Source organism: Taudactylus pleione, unplaced genomic scaffold (assembly GCF_031769625.1).
Source record: "Taudactylus pleione unplaced genomic scaffold, aTauple2 ptg001418l, whole genome shotgun sequence".
Classification (NCBI taxonomy): domain Eukaryota; kingdom Metazoa; phylum Chordata; class Amphibia; order Anura; family Myobatrachidae; genus Taudactylus; species Taudactylus pleione.
Genome location: NW_028285817.1, coordinates 40,764 through 55,347, shown reverse-complemented (window position 1 = coordinate 55,347; position 14,584 = coordinate 40,764).

The window sequence follows — 14,584 nt, the reverse complement described above, 5'->3', positions numbered from 1 at the left end:
TTGTGTGTAGCTTGTGTGTAGCTTGTGTGCAGCTTGTGTGTAGCTTGTGTGTAGCTTGTGTGCTGCTTGTGTGCAGCTCGTGTGTAGCTTGTGTGTAGCTCGTGTGTAGCGTGTGTAGCTTGTGTGTAGCTCGTGTGTAGCTTGTGTGCTGCTTGTGTGCAGCTTTTGTGCAGCTTGTGTGTAGCTTGTGTGTAGCTCGTGTGTAGCTTGTGTGTAGCTCGTGTGTAGCTTGTGTGTAGCTTGTGTGTAGCTTGTGTACTAAGCTCTGGAAAGTGATAAAGTGGAGAGTGATAAACTACCAGCCACTCAGCTCCTAACTGTCATGTTACAGGCTGTTTTTGAAAAATGACATTTAGGAGCTGATAGGCTGGTAGTTTATAGCTCTTCACTTTATCACTTTCCAGAGCTTAGTACATCTTCCCCTATATGAGAACTGCTACAACTGTGATGCAATACAAAGTATCCCTAATACCAGTCAATGATGTCAGTGCCACTAAGCAGACCCCTCATCAGAAAATGACGGTCCCTCCCCTGAAAGATGGCGGCTGTCACTTCATATCTGTAGGAACTCGGAAGGGTTCCTAAATTGTATTCCTATCAGATACATTAGACCATGACAATAAATGGTAATAACCCTCCAAACAGAAATATTCTTACATTTGTCTGACCCGATGAATCCAGCGTTGTGGTTCCTCTCGGGCTCTTTATATGTTTCGCACAGTAGCAGAGAAATGCCAATCTGACACTAGCAAACTGCATCAGGTTAAACCTTAGTTTCTTTTATTAATATAAAGGAAATTACAATGTCTGGGACTCATTTTCCCCCATTATAGTAAACGTCGGGATGTTTCTGAATAAATACTTTGGCTGGGTTCCATTTTTGCTGCGTCCATTGGGTGTCTTCCCTTTAATGTCACCCGTGACTCTAGCGGTACACGGATTATTCTGGATAATACATAATTCATCTTACTATAGCGTTGTCTCCTTATTGATCACCTACAGACAACGGTGTTTAGCGAATCCCAAGGTCCGTATTCCCTGATCTCAGTAAAATAATCAATTACATTATTTAAACTGTATTAGTTGCCGGCTTGAATTGCTGCACATTAGAGACCTCATTTATAAAGTAACTATTAAATGAAAGGAATTACTTGGTTTATTATTTCCATTTCAACTCTATGTAGATTTCAGGTAGAACACAGAATTGTGCTTTCTTTTTAATTTGTTCAGTAGGCCACGACGTCACCTAATCCTCTCCCTTTTATATGTAAAGTCCCCTCCATTTAATGTCTGTGAAGTTTTTTTTTCCACCCCTTATCTCTATTTGTTTGGAACATTTTACAGAGATACTCACCTAATTTCTAAAGAACAAACAAATCAGAAAGGGCAAGCTATTCTCATGCAAATCCCGCCAGCTGTTTGGCCGCCTTCTAATGTGGGGATCTGCATAAAAATGAAAGTGAAGATATGATAGAAATATAAAAGGACAGACAATACAATGCAAATAGAAATCAGTCACTGGAAAGCTGAGGACTCTCTGCCATCAAAAGAATTAGGTGAAAGAACAAAACAATGGAGAGCATTTGATAAAAGTGGAGACGTGTTGATGGGTTGCGCCTCTACCAATTTCACATGCCACAAAACCAGCGCTCATCTGAAACTCTCCTCTGAAATATTTCGCTTTTCATCTGCCGTTCATAGCGCGTGATTGTTGTTTTATCTCTTTAGGTGCGATTGACAATAAAAAAAAAATACCCAAAAACTGTCCCTCATTTCCCTGTGATATGTCAGGAGGCTGTGATCTGTGCCCGGATATGGCGCTCGATAGGAACGGCCTCTTGTAATCTGTGTTGGATTTAGTGGCATAAATATTATGTGTTCTCAGCTTTAAACTCGTATAAGCTGGACGAGTGACCTTTCAGGTCTAGAGCAAAGGCGCTACCCCCCAGACGTAGGCAGCATGCACATAGACTTTCAGCCACAGTTATACAAAAGTCATCTCAGATAAAAAGGATCATTGGTTCCTATTAGGGTTGCGAAGGCTGTTCTTGTGGCCATATTGTGGGTTTCTGCCAAGCTGCATGATTAGCAAACTAATGGGACCAGTATAAGGGGACATGGTCATCCTGATTGGGAACACGTAGCATCACCATACCAGCCCAGAGATTTCCGTTGTCTGTCGGTGCTACAGAACCATCTGCCATCAATCATGAGGCTCCATCACAAGTTACCCATAAGAGGAAGAAAGTAGACGCGCGCTCCTCTGATTATAGGGTCTTAGGGCATATTCAGGAGCATAAGGAGCATGAGGGAATGAGGAAATCGCACATTTCTGTGAGAGTTTGATGAATGACGGGAGGAAAATTCCACCAGGTCGTCTGTTTAGCATTAAACTCAACATTTTTTGTAGGACATTAATCAGGGATTATACACAAAATAGGCATCATATACATCCACATGCCCCAATTGCCCCAAACCTTCACCCATTCTATTCTCTATTTCCATGTCTGTAAGCCAATATCACAGACATGCAGACGCAACAAGCGATGAGAGGTCACCTGGCGTGCCATGCTTTAGAGGTAGGACGCCTTTTGTTAGTATTTTACCGCATGTTACCATTTTGGATGACCAATAAATCATAGTTTGTGATGTAGCTCCATTACTGGGCTCTTACTGCACATACTGTGAGAGTACAATTATGTCAGGAACCTCAGTAAGTTTCTCTGACAGGTTTGCATCCTATATACAGTATGGTCAGAGTGCCATCATTTCCTTACCTAGACGGTACCACACTACTTTTTCTGTCACCACAACTAGAGCCACCAGTCCCCTAACTCTATGACACAATTGTGCAGGCTCGGAGGCACAACTCCCACACAGTTAGTTGGTGGCCCCTTTTTAGCAATTAATACCGTTACAATGTAAGTCCAAGCCAGGGGTTCCCAGTGGGTCCGACTCTCGCCACCCCCGGCTCCCACCCTGACCTCTCGTTTCTATTAAAAATGGCAGACTAGTTGGGCCAAGTGGTTCCTACCATCAAATTCTATGTTTCTATTTACATGCACAATGCATCCGGAACATAGAGCATCATCAACGTCTTATCTGTCTTCTGGAGAGGTTGATGATGTTGATGATGATGGAAGCTTTATTTTTCATTGTTTTATCTTTAAGCTTAGTACACCTAAAATCCATTCAGCACTAAAACAGGGGAGTAATGGGAAGTCATCTCCAGGGTGGACCAGCTGGACTGCTCACACTTGTAGTGTAGTGTAAGTAAATAAATATAAATAAGTAAATTATACAATGGCACACTGTCACAACTCTCGGGTAGACAATGGATGAAACCTATGTTTAAAGATTGGCGTGACCTATTTCTGAGGTGCGTAATCTAATGTGCCGGCGGTGTTTACCAGCGACCCTCAGGGGCTGCGTCCGACACACAAGTCGCGGCCCCAGAATAGGTTCTCCTGTACAGGTGCTGGTGAACTCTGGATGTAGCGGAGAAGACTTCCAGCTCCTCTAAAAACCCTGGAGTCCAAAATCTGTTTCACTTCATATTCCTCCTGATCGTCTACCAGAATCGCAGAAGGAGGGCTGCAAGGAGTTGAGAAACGATTAAGTGCCAGGGGTTTGAGAAGAGAAAAATAACACAATAAAACAGAATATACCTGGCGCCAATCTATAATGAATCTCAATTAAGAGAAAAAGGAAAAAACAATCAGTTTAAAAATATGCTGATTCTGCAACTCTCTAGTATGGAGACCTACTCAAAGCCTCCTAGCATAAATGGGTATAAAGAAAAAATGGAAAGAGAGCGCTGAGTCTACAATATTAAATGTAGATAATTTAATAATAAACATATATATATATAAATAACAAAATATAAAAAATAATTAAATACAAAAGGAATATAACAATGGCCAGCCAACAAGTTAAAACAGTAATTATATACCTAAATCAATTTTATATACCAAAGAATATAAATGTGTAAAAACTCTGAAATAATGCATATATGAAGATAAAAGGAAACAAGGTAGCGCTAGTAGACAATATAAAAATTTAATTTACAAATGTTACAAGCAATAGCAATGGATAATAAACATAATTTCAATGTGCAACTAAGCTGGCAATGAAATGGAGCTGATCAATAAATGCCAAATTCTGTTCCATGAAAAATTATAAAAATAAAAATAAATATAAAACCAGTGGAGGTAAGGGTTACACTGGACCTAGGTGGCGGTGCCACTGGGTGAATGGCTAGCACCTTAATCGGATCCAACACCATGGACAATGGCTGGATCCGTGACTCCCCAATAGGAGAAATGGGCCGTGGTGTAAAATGGGAGACTCCTGCGGATCACAGAGTAATGGTAGCCTGCTGTGAGAGCTTCTCTCAGCCTGTGCACGTTGACCGCTAGGTGGAATGGTGCGGCTATGTGTTGCGGCTGTATGGAAAGTCTGCCAAACTCCAATAGGCTGTCCGCTTAGGGTCCCCGCTGTGAGCTATGAGCCCGTGCACCCTGACCACCGGGTCCATGAGGAGGGTGATGACATGGCTGTGGGTTGCAGCTGTGTGGAAAGTCCGCCACACTCCAACAGGCTGTCTGCTTGTAGTCCCCGCTGTATGCTGTGAGGCCGTGCACCCTGACCATCGGGTCCATGAGGGGGGTGATGTCACGGCTGCAGCGTGGTAGTACAGCAACAGACGTGGTGTGTAGAACCAAGAAGAGTAGTTGGCAAATACTTGCGGGTGTAATGTCTCAGCGGTGGAAAGACCCAGAAGAGAAATGATCAGCTGTATGTCTCCGTGTATAACCAGCAGCATATAGCCCAATAGCCTTAACGCGTTTCTCCGGGTCAACACTCCCGGTTTCTTCAGAAGGAGGGCTGAAATAAGAAGATACCTTATAAATCTAAACAGATAATATAGAAACTATCTACTAATATTAGTATCTTATATAGTACACCATATTGATTCTAACAATTATACAGATGAATCCACTAGGGTTAAGTTATAATGATAATATTGTAACAATATGTATTCCTTGTATTCTAAATGAAATGGATACAAAGTATTGCACTTCTGCTAAAGATTTATTGTAGGCTTTCCGGAAGCACACTCGTTCTCAGTGTGAAGTGATTTAATGGTTTCACCTGTGTAACAGCTTATTGGATATTTGTGGCAATAGTGATAACAAATGTTAGTACATTTCTAGATTGCCAGAGAAAAACAAAAACATTCTGCAGAAAAAATATTAATTTAGTAAGTCTCCCTCATGGCCATGGGGTATAAAAAAGAAAAATATAATAATGAAAAATTGTTTTTACCGGGATGTTGAGCCCGTAAATCCTGGTGATCCACCGGAATGTAATCTGCTACCATATGTGTGACTCCGTCAACCATCTTCCGGAACTGTAAGAAAATATTCCCTATAAGTATATAGTCAGCAGGTGTAAGTCCGACTCTGCCGGCATCGCTTTGCAGTCAGCGGTCAGCCCGCTTTTAGCGTTGTGGCTGCGTCAGCGGTCTTATGGGATAAGCAGAATATTGATTCCCCTTATGAGCATGTGTCCGCTCAGTTTGGATCAGGGTTAGCCAGCGTCACTGTGATATCACTGATACGCGTTTCTCCGCCTCAAGACTCGGCGGCTTCCTCAGTCAGCTTTCATGTTTGAGAAGAGAAACATGAAATACAGTTGGTATTCTGAATGTGCTTGGAAGTTTCAAATTATATGCCACTGGATTGATCACCTGTAGAATTTGAAAGGGACCAATAAATCTGGGAGAGAATTCCATCGTTGGATCTCTTAATCTCAGATGCTTGGTTGATAGCCAGACTTTATCACTAGGACTCAACACCGGACCCCTCCTCCTCTTTCTGTCCACAAACAGCTTATACCTTGAAGAGGCTTTGCACAAATTCCTCTTTATCACCTTCCAGATCTTAAAGAACTGGTTCACTGTACCATGTACGACTTAAGGAGCATACACACTACACTATATGCTCCCTGAGCGATATCATCTTGTGTGTCCCTGGCAGAGTATGCTCAATGTCGTTCATGACATTGTACACACCCGCTGAATTATATCATTAACGATATCGTTCAGCGCCGGGCTCTCTCCCCCATTCCCCAACATGCAGCAACCTGACAATATCGTCAGGTTGGCCTGCATGTTTACCCGATGAACGATAAAGACTTACGACCTGTGGAAACACGCATCGTCATTATCGTTCATCGTTTTGGTGTTTAACATGGAAGATAAAGTGAACGACTGAACGATAACGATATCATTATCGTTCAGTCATCCACTTTAATCGCCAAGTGTATACGCACCATTAGAGTGATACTGACCGAAGGCATGGTAACTCAGATAACACTGGATGCAGACTGTACTGAATAGAAAATGGAGAATGTCCATATGCCTTATGATACAGATCATTGTGGGCAAACTCAGCCCACAGCAACAGAGAAACCCAGTCATCCTGATTGGCTGAAACATACATCCAAATGAATTTCTACAATTCTTGATTTATTTGCTTTGTCTGGCCATTACTCTGGGGATGATAGGCCGAAGAGAAGCTCAAGTTGATGCCAAAGCACCTGCATAACGCACTCCAGAACTTAGAGGTAAACTGCACCCTTCGGCCGGTAACAATGGACCTCATTCAGACCCACTCGCAAGCGCTGAGCGCTCGCAAGCGGGTCGATGTTTAGGCCCTGCGCACACACAGCGGCCGCACTGTGCGTGTGCAAGCCCCGGAGCGAGTGAGAAATTCTCTCGCTCCGAAGCTCACTACAAAAGGGGTGGCTGTCGATGTTGATTGACAGCTTGCCCCATTTTGTAGGCGTGGCGGGGGGTTGGTTTCACAAACTGAGGCGTTCCTTAAGGAACGCCTGCCATTTTGTGGGCGGCCACACTGACATCAGCAGTGATGTCAGTGGGGAGCTTCTTGCTCGATCAGAGGAGGAAGCTCCCTGGGGCTTGCGGTTGCCGAGACCCAACCTTAGGGTCTCGTCGCAAGCCCCGATGGTCGCGATGGTCTTGACCATTGTGACCATTGACCTGGTCGGTCGCTAAAGCTGTGGGTATTAACCCACAGCTTAGCTAGCGACCAGGGGCCGCACTTGAAAACACAAGCAGCCGCCCACATTCAGAGCGACCACTCACATTTTGCGAGCGCCTCTGAATATGGGCCAATGTCTTTAGGAAACCCGTGCAACCTAAAGATTTCTCTTATAAACACTTCCGCCAACTTTGGTGCCGAAGGTAGACCTCTTACAGGAACAAAGTGTGTGGTCTTGGAGAACCTATCCACCACCACCAGGATAGTGTTGGACCATTGGCATGAAGGCAGATCAGCCACGAAATCCATAGAAATGTGAGTCCAAGGACAATCAGGCACTGGTAATGGCAACAGGCGACCTAATGGAGAGTACGGTGGAACCTTGTGCTGAGCACAAATATGACAAGCTGCCATGAAGTCCTTAACATCTTGATGGACCATCGGCCACCAGTACATCCTGAGGATCAGCTCCAAAGTTTTTTTGACTCCTGCATGCCCACTGAAACGTTATGAATGCACCCACCAAAGTAATTTGACTGGAGTTCTGGTGTTATGAATGTTTTCCACAGCAGAATCTTGACTTTGTTGGTGATAGCTATGAAGCAAGCTGGGTTTAGAATGGGCTTAACCTCCTTTACTTCCTCCATTTCAGCAGAACTAAATGCTCGAGACAGGGCATCGGCCTTGATGTTCTTATTACCCGGCTGGTAAGTAATCACTAGATTAAACCGGTCAAAAAATAATGACCATCTGGACTGACGATGATTTAGACAGTGGGCTGTCCTGAGGTACATCAAATTCTTATGAATGGTATAGACTGTCACCAGAAATTTAGCTCCCATATCGCCATTCCTGAAGAGCCAACTTGAAGGCTAGTAGTTCTTTATCCCAGACAGCATAATTCCTTTCTGGTGCAGATAGCTTTTGGGAGAAAAACCACAGGAATACCATTTGTTTTCTTTAGAATTTTGTGACAGTACTGCACCAACACTAACCGTGGAGGCGTCAACCTCCAAGAAAAATGGTTGATCAATATTCAGTTGTCTCAGAATGGGTGCTGAAAGGAAGCACTGTTTTAAATGGAAGAAAGCTTTCTCTGCCTCAGTCAACCACAAATGAGTGTCTTCACCCTTGCTGGTAAGAGCAGTGATGGGAGCTGTGATGGACGAGTAGTTTCTGATGTACTGGTGGTAATAGTTGCAGAAACCTAGAAAGCATTGTATTGCTTTCAACCCAACTGGGAGGGACCGATTGACAATGGCAGCCAGCTTCTCTTGGTCCATTTGAAGGCAAGAACCCGAAATTATGTACCCCAGAAATGTTAGTTCCTTTTGCTCAAAGGAGCATTTCTCAAGCTTGCAGAACAGCTGAATAGTGTGGAGTTGTGACAGTACCTCAATCACATGTTGGCGATGACTTACTACATCCTCAGAGAATATCAGGATAACATCCAGGTATACTACTATGTACTTATATAACAGATCCCGGAAGATATGATTCAGGTACTTTTGGAAAACAGCTGGGGCATTGCTTACTCCAAAAGGCATGACTAAGTATTCATAGTGGCCATCACGAGCATTAAAGGCCATCTTCCACTCGTCCCTAGATCGGATTCTGATTAAACTGTAGGCCCCACGAAGGTCCAGCTTGGTGAAAATCTTTCCCCCTTTTATTCAGTCAAAGAGCTCATAAATCAGAGGTAAGGGAAACCGGTCCTTAATGGTACAGTAATTGCTTTCAGGCCACAGTAATTGATGCATGGTCTCAAACCCCCATCCTTCTTCTTAACGAATAACGAATAATATGCCAGCTCCGGTGGGTGATTTAGATTCTCTGATGAACCAGCGATCCATTTCTCCTTAAGCAGATGATGGTGTATTTCTCAGCAGTTTAGGAAGCTAAGGGATGCATGTGTCTCGTGGCTCAGTGCCTAGTCCCTGGAAAAGTAATGTAATATTCTGAGGAGAACTCCTGAGTTCATAACAACTTGGACCTTGCTATGCAAACCCATCTCTGAATCTGACTGGAGCAGAAACCTTATTAATGTACCTGTATATGGGTTCCCAATATTTCTGTTTTTCATAGCCTATTATATTATAGGTAGCAATATCTGTCACTATCACAGATAGATTACACACATAACCATCCTTGCCGACATCTCGGCAGGGGAATCCGGGAGGGGGCTGGCAGGTCTGTCCAGCAGGGAGGATGGGGGCGGGTCAAAGAGGCGGAGCGGGGGCGTGCCGACACGATCGCGTCATAGTGGCACCGCCCCCGCTTTATAATGCCATAATTACTGGCATTATAAGGCAGGGGGCGGGGCTACGATGATGCGATTCGCGCTGAATCGCGTCATCACACCCCCGCACTGCCCACTTTTGCGGCTGGCGCGGGGGTTAGCGGGGAGCCGGCATCCATTCCGGGGGACTTGCCTAGTCTTGCGGGGTGTCGGGAGCGGCACCCGATTTTCGTGAGGCTCCCGACAGTCCCGGGAGAGTAGGCAAGTATGCATAACATAACACATGCCAACAACATATCTGGTTTAATATCTGATAAGAGCATCTTGGAAATGTATTGTATGTACAGCTTGGTGGTTTAGCAGAGTTGTGTACACACCAGCAGATACCTGTATGTAATTAATCCCTTATAAGTAGCATAAATGCAAATAATAAATCAAAATAACACACATATTGTTAGGTGGCATTCATTATCAGGGTCCTGATACAGCCATCTAATATAAAAAAATAAAAAAATCTTTAGAAGTTCTAAACAACTATAGGGTGCGACCAATGTTTCCGATGTTCGTCCGATGCTGTGTCTTTGCATGCAACCGGTGGATCTGAGAAGGCAGTGGTGGCCGTCTCTTTACAAAAGATGGTGGCTGCAACATTTGCATAACTTCTCAGATCCATTGGTTACTAAGACGCAGCACAGATGGCCTTTGCCCTAAGTATCCACGCATCAACTCATGGTGATTTGGATACTTAATTATTGGGGCCCCTCACTTTGGCGTGTAAAGTTATAAAGGATCCGTGACTGTGAGAACATGGGCAGTGGTACAGCATCCCGGATAACTCCATGTGAAAGTACATTCTGCAAAAACAAAGAGATGTCTGAGGAGAAAAAAAATTATTTATATAAAAAATCTATAATAATTTGCATAATTTCTGGTCTCAAACTCCCCCTCCCCTCCGCACCAGTATATAATTTTATTAGAGGTGTGCACGTCTGAATTTCTGAAATCCGAACACATCCCAATTTATCCCAATTTAGGGTCAAGATTCAGATTCAGTTTTGTGTCCCAGTTCGGATTTGTTGTTGGTTCAGAATTCGGATTTAAAAACCGAACTCTGGTTTTGGATTTTTACATTTTAGCTGTTTTTATCGATTTTTATCTGAATCCAAAACCAAAACACAAAGATGAATCCAGATCCAAAACCAAACCACAAAGATGAATCCAGATCCAAAACTTAAACACAAAAATGATTCCAGATCCAAAACACAAAGATGTATCCAGATCCAAAACTAAAACACAAAGATGAATCCAGATCCAAAACCAAACACAAAGATGAATCCAGATCCAGAATCCATCAGAGTACGCCAGGTGTAGGCTCTCCATTAGAGTACGCCAGGTGCAGGCTCTCCATCAGAGTATGTCAGGTACAAGCTCTCCATCAGAGTACGCCAGGTGCAGGCTCTCCATCAGAGTACGCCAGGTGCAGGCTCTCCATCAGACTACGCCAGGTGCAGGCTCTCCATCAGATGAAGCCAGGTGAAGGCACTCCTTCAGAGTACACCAGGTGCAGGGTCTGCATCAGACTATGCCAGGTGCAGGCTCTCCATCACAGTACGCCAGGTGCAGGTTCTCCATCAGTGTACGCCAGGAGCAGGTTCTCCATCAGAGTATGCCTGGTGCAGGCTGTCGGTGAGAGTACGCCAGGTGCAGGCTCTCCATCAGAGTACAACAGGTGCAGGCTCTCCTTCAGAGTATGCCAGGAGCAGGCTCTCCAACAGAGTAGGCCAGGTGCAGGCTCTCCATCAGAGTATGCCAGGTGCAGGATATCAGCATATGCCAGGTGCAGGCTTTCTATCTGACTACGCCAGGTGCAGGCTCTCCATCAGAGGATGCCAGGTGCAGGCTCTCCGTCAGAGTACGCCAGGTGCATGCGCTCTTTCAGAGTACACCAGGTGCAGGCTCTCCAGATGACACCAGATGCAGGCTCTCCATCAGAGTACAACAGGTGCAGGATCTACATCAGAGTACGCCAGGTGCAGGCTCTCCGTCATAGTACGCCAGGTGCAGGCTATCCATCAGAGTATGACAGGTGCAAGCTCTCCATCAGAGTACGCCAGGTGCAGGATATCTGCAGAGTACGCCAGGTGCAGGCTTTCCATCTGACTATGCAAGGTGCAGGCTCTCCAGCAGAGTATGCCAGGTGCAGGCTCTCCGTCAGAGTACGCCAGGTGCAGGCACTCTGTAAGAGTACGCCAGGTGCAGGCTCTCCGTCAGAGTACGCCAGGTGCAGGCTCTCCATCAGAGTACAACAGGTGCAGGCTCTCCATCAGAGTATGCAAGGAGCAGGCTCTCCAACAGAGTAGGCCAGGTGCAGGCTCTCCATCAGAGTACGCCAGGTGCAGGATATCATCATATGCCAGGTGCAGGCTTTCTATCTGACTACGCCAGGTGCAGGCTCTCCATCAGAGGACGCCAGGTGCAGGCTCTCCATCAGAGTACGCCAGGTGCATGCGCTCTTTCAGAGTACACCAGGTGCAGGCTCTCCAGATTACACCAGATGCAGGCTCTCCATCAGAGTACAACAGGTGCAGGATCTACATCAGAGTACGCCAGGTGCAGGCTCTCCGTCATAGTACGCCAGGTGCAGGCTATCCATCAGAGTATGACAGGTGCAAGCTCTCCATCAGAGTACGCCAGGTGCAGGATATCAGCAGAGTACGCCAGGTGCAGACTTTCCATCTGACTACGCAAGTTGCAAGCTCTCCATCAGAGTATGCCAGGTGCAGGCTCTCTGTCAGAGTACGCCAGGTGCAGGCACTCTGTAAGAGTACGCCAGATGCAGGCTCTCCATCAGAGTATGCCAGGTGCAGGCTCTCCATCAGAGTACGCCAGGTGCAGCCTCTCCATCAGACTATGCCAGGTGCAGGCTCTCCATCAGATTAAGCCAGGTGAAGGCACTCCTTCAGAGTACGCCAGGTGCAGGCTCTCCATAATAGTATTCCAGGTGCAGGCTCTCCATCAGAGTACACCAGGTGCAGGGTCTGCATCAGACTATGCCATGTGCAGGCTCTCCATCAGAGTATGCCAGGTGAAGGCGATCCATCAGAGAACGCCAGGTGCAGGCTCTCCATCAGAGTATGCCTGGTGCAGGCTCTCGGTCAGAGTACGCCAGGTGCAGGCTCTCCATCAGAGTACAACAGGTGCAGGCTCTCCATCAGAGTATGCCAGGAGCAGGCTCTCCAACAGAGTAGGCCAGGTGCAGGCTCTCCATCAGAGTATGCCAGGTGCAGGATATCATCATATGCCAGGTGCAGGCTTTCTATCTGACTACGCCAGGTGCAGGCTCTCCATCAGAGGATGCCAGGTGCAGGCTCTCCATCAGAGGATGCCAGGTGCATGTGCTCTTTCAGAGTACACCAGGTGCAGGCTCTCCAGATGACACCAGATGCAGGCTCTCCATCAGAGTACAACAGGTGCAGGATCTACATCAGAGTACGCCAGGTGCAGGCTCTCCGTCATAGTACGCCAGGTGCAGGCTATCCATCAGAGTATGACAGGTGCAAGCTCTCCATCAGAGTACGTCAGGTGCAGGATATCAGCAGAGTACGCCAGGTTTCCATCTGACTATGCAAGGTGCAGGCTCTCCAGCAGAGTATGCCAGATGCAGGCTCTCCGTCAGAGTACGCCAGGTGCAGGCACTCTGTAAGAGTAGGCCAGGTGCAGGCTCTCCATCAGACTACGCCAGGTGCAGGCTCTCCATCAGAGTACAACAGGTGCAGGCTCTCCATCAGAGTATGCAAGGAGCAGGCTCTCCAACAGAGTAGGCCAGGTGCAGGCTCTCCATCAGAGGACGCCAGGTGCAGGCTCTCCATCAGAGTACGCCAGGTGCATGCGCTCTTTCAGAGTACACCAGGTGCAGGCTCTCCAGATTACACCAGATGCAGGCTCTCCATCAGAGTACAACAGGTGCAGGATCTACATCAGAGTACGCCAGGTGCAGGCTCTCCGTCATAGTACGCCAGGTGCTGGCTATCAATCAGAGTATGACAGGTGCAAGCTCTCCATCAGAGTACGCCAGGTGCAGGATATCAGCAGAGTACGCCAGGTGCAGACTTTCCATCTGACTACGCAAGGTGCAGGCTCTCCATCAGAGTATGCCAGGTGCAGTCTCTCTGTCAGAGTACGCCAGGAGCAGGTACTCTGTAAGAGTACACCAGGTGCAGGCTCTCCGTCAGAGTACGCCAGGTGCAGGCTCTCCATCAGAGTATGCCAGGTGCAGGCTCTCCATCAAATTATGCCAGGTGTAGGCTCTCCATCAGAGTACTCCAGGTGCAGGCTCTCCATCAGAGTGAATCCAGATCCAAAACTAAAACACAAAAATTAATCCAGATCCAAAACCAAAACACAAAGATGAATCCAGATCCAAAACCAAAACACAGAGATGAATCCAGATCCAAAACTAAAACACAAAGATGAATCATATCCAAAACCAAAACACAAAGATGAATCCAGTTCCAAAACCAAAACACAAAGATTAATCCAGATCCAAAACCAAAACACAAAGATGAATCCAGATCAAAAAACTAATACACGGGGGTCCGCCCACATTTCTAATTTTTAAATAGAGAGATACCATGATTATCTCTAGGGCTACTTCCTATACTAGATGTACTAGAGTACGCCAGATGTAGGCTCTCCATCAGAGTAGGTAGGTGCAGGCTCTCCATCAGAGTACGCCAGGTGCAGGCTCTCCATCAGAGTACGCCAGGTGCAGGCTCTCCATCAGAGTACGCCAGGTGCAGGCTCTTCGTCAGAGTACCCCAGGTGCAGGCTCTCCATCTGACTACGCCATGTGCAGGCTCTCCATCAGAGTACGCCAGGTGCAGGCTCTCCATCAGAATACGCCAGATGCAGGCTCTCCATCAAATTACGCCAGGTGTAGGCTCTCCATCAGAGTACGCCAGGTGCAGGCTCTCCATCAGAGTACACCAGGTGCAGGATCTCCATCAGAGTACGCCAGGTGCAGGCTCTCCATCAGAGTACACCAGGTGCAGGATCTCCATCAGAGTACGCCAGGTGCAGGCTCTCCATCAGAGAACGCCAGGTGAAGGCTCTCCATCAGAGTAGGCCAGGTGCAGGCTCTCCATCAGATTACGCCAGATGCAGGCTCTCCATCAGAGTACGCAGGGTGCAGGCTCTCCATCAGAGTACGCCAGGTGCAGGCTCTCCATCAGAGTATGCCAGATGCAGGATATCAGCAGAGTACTCCTGGTGCAGGCTT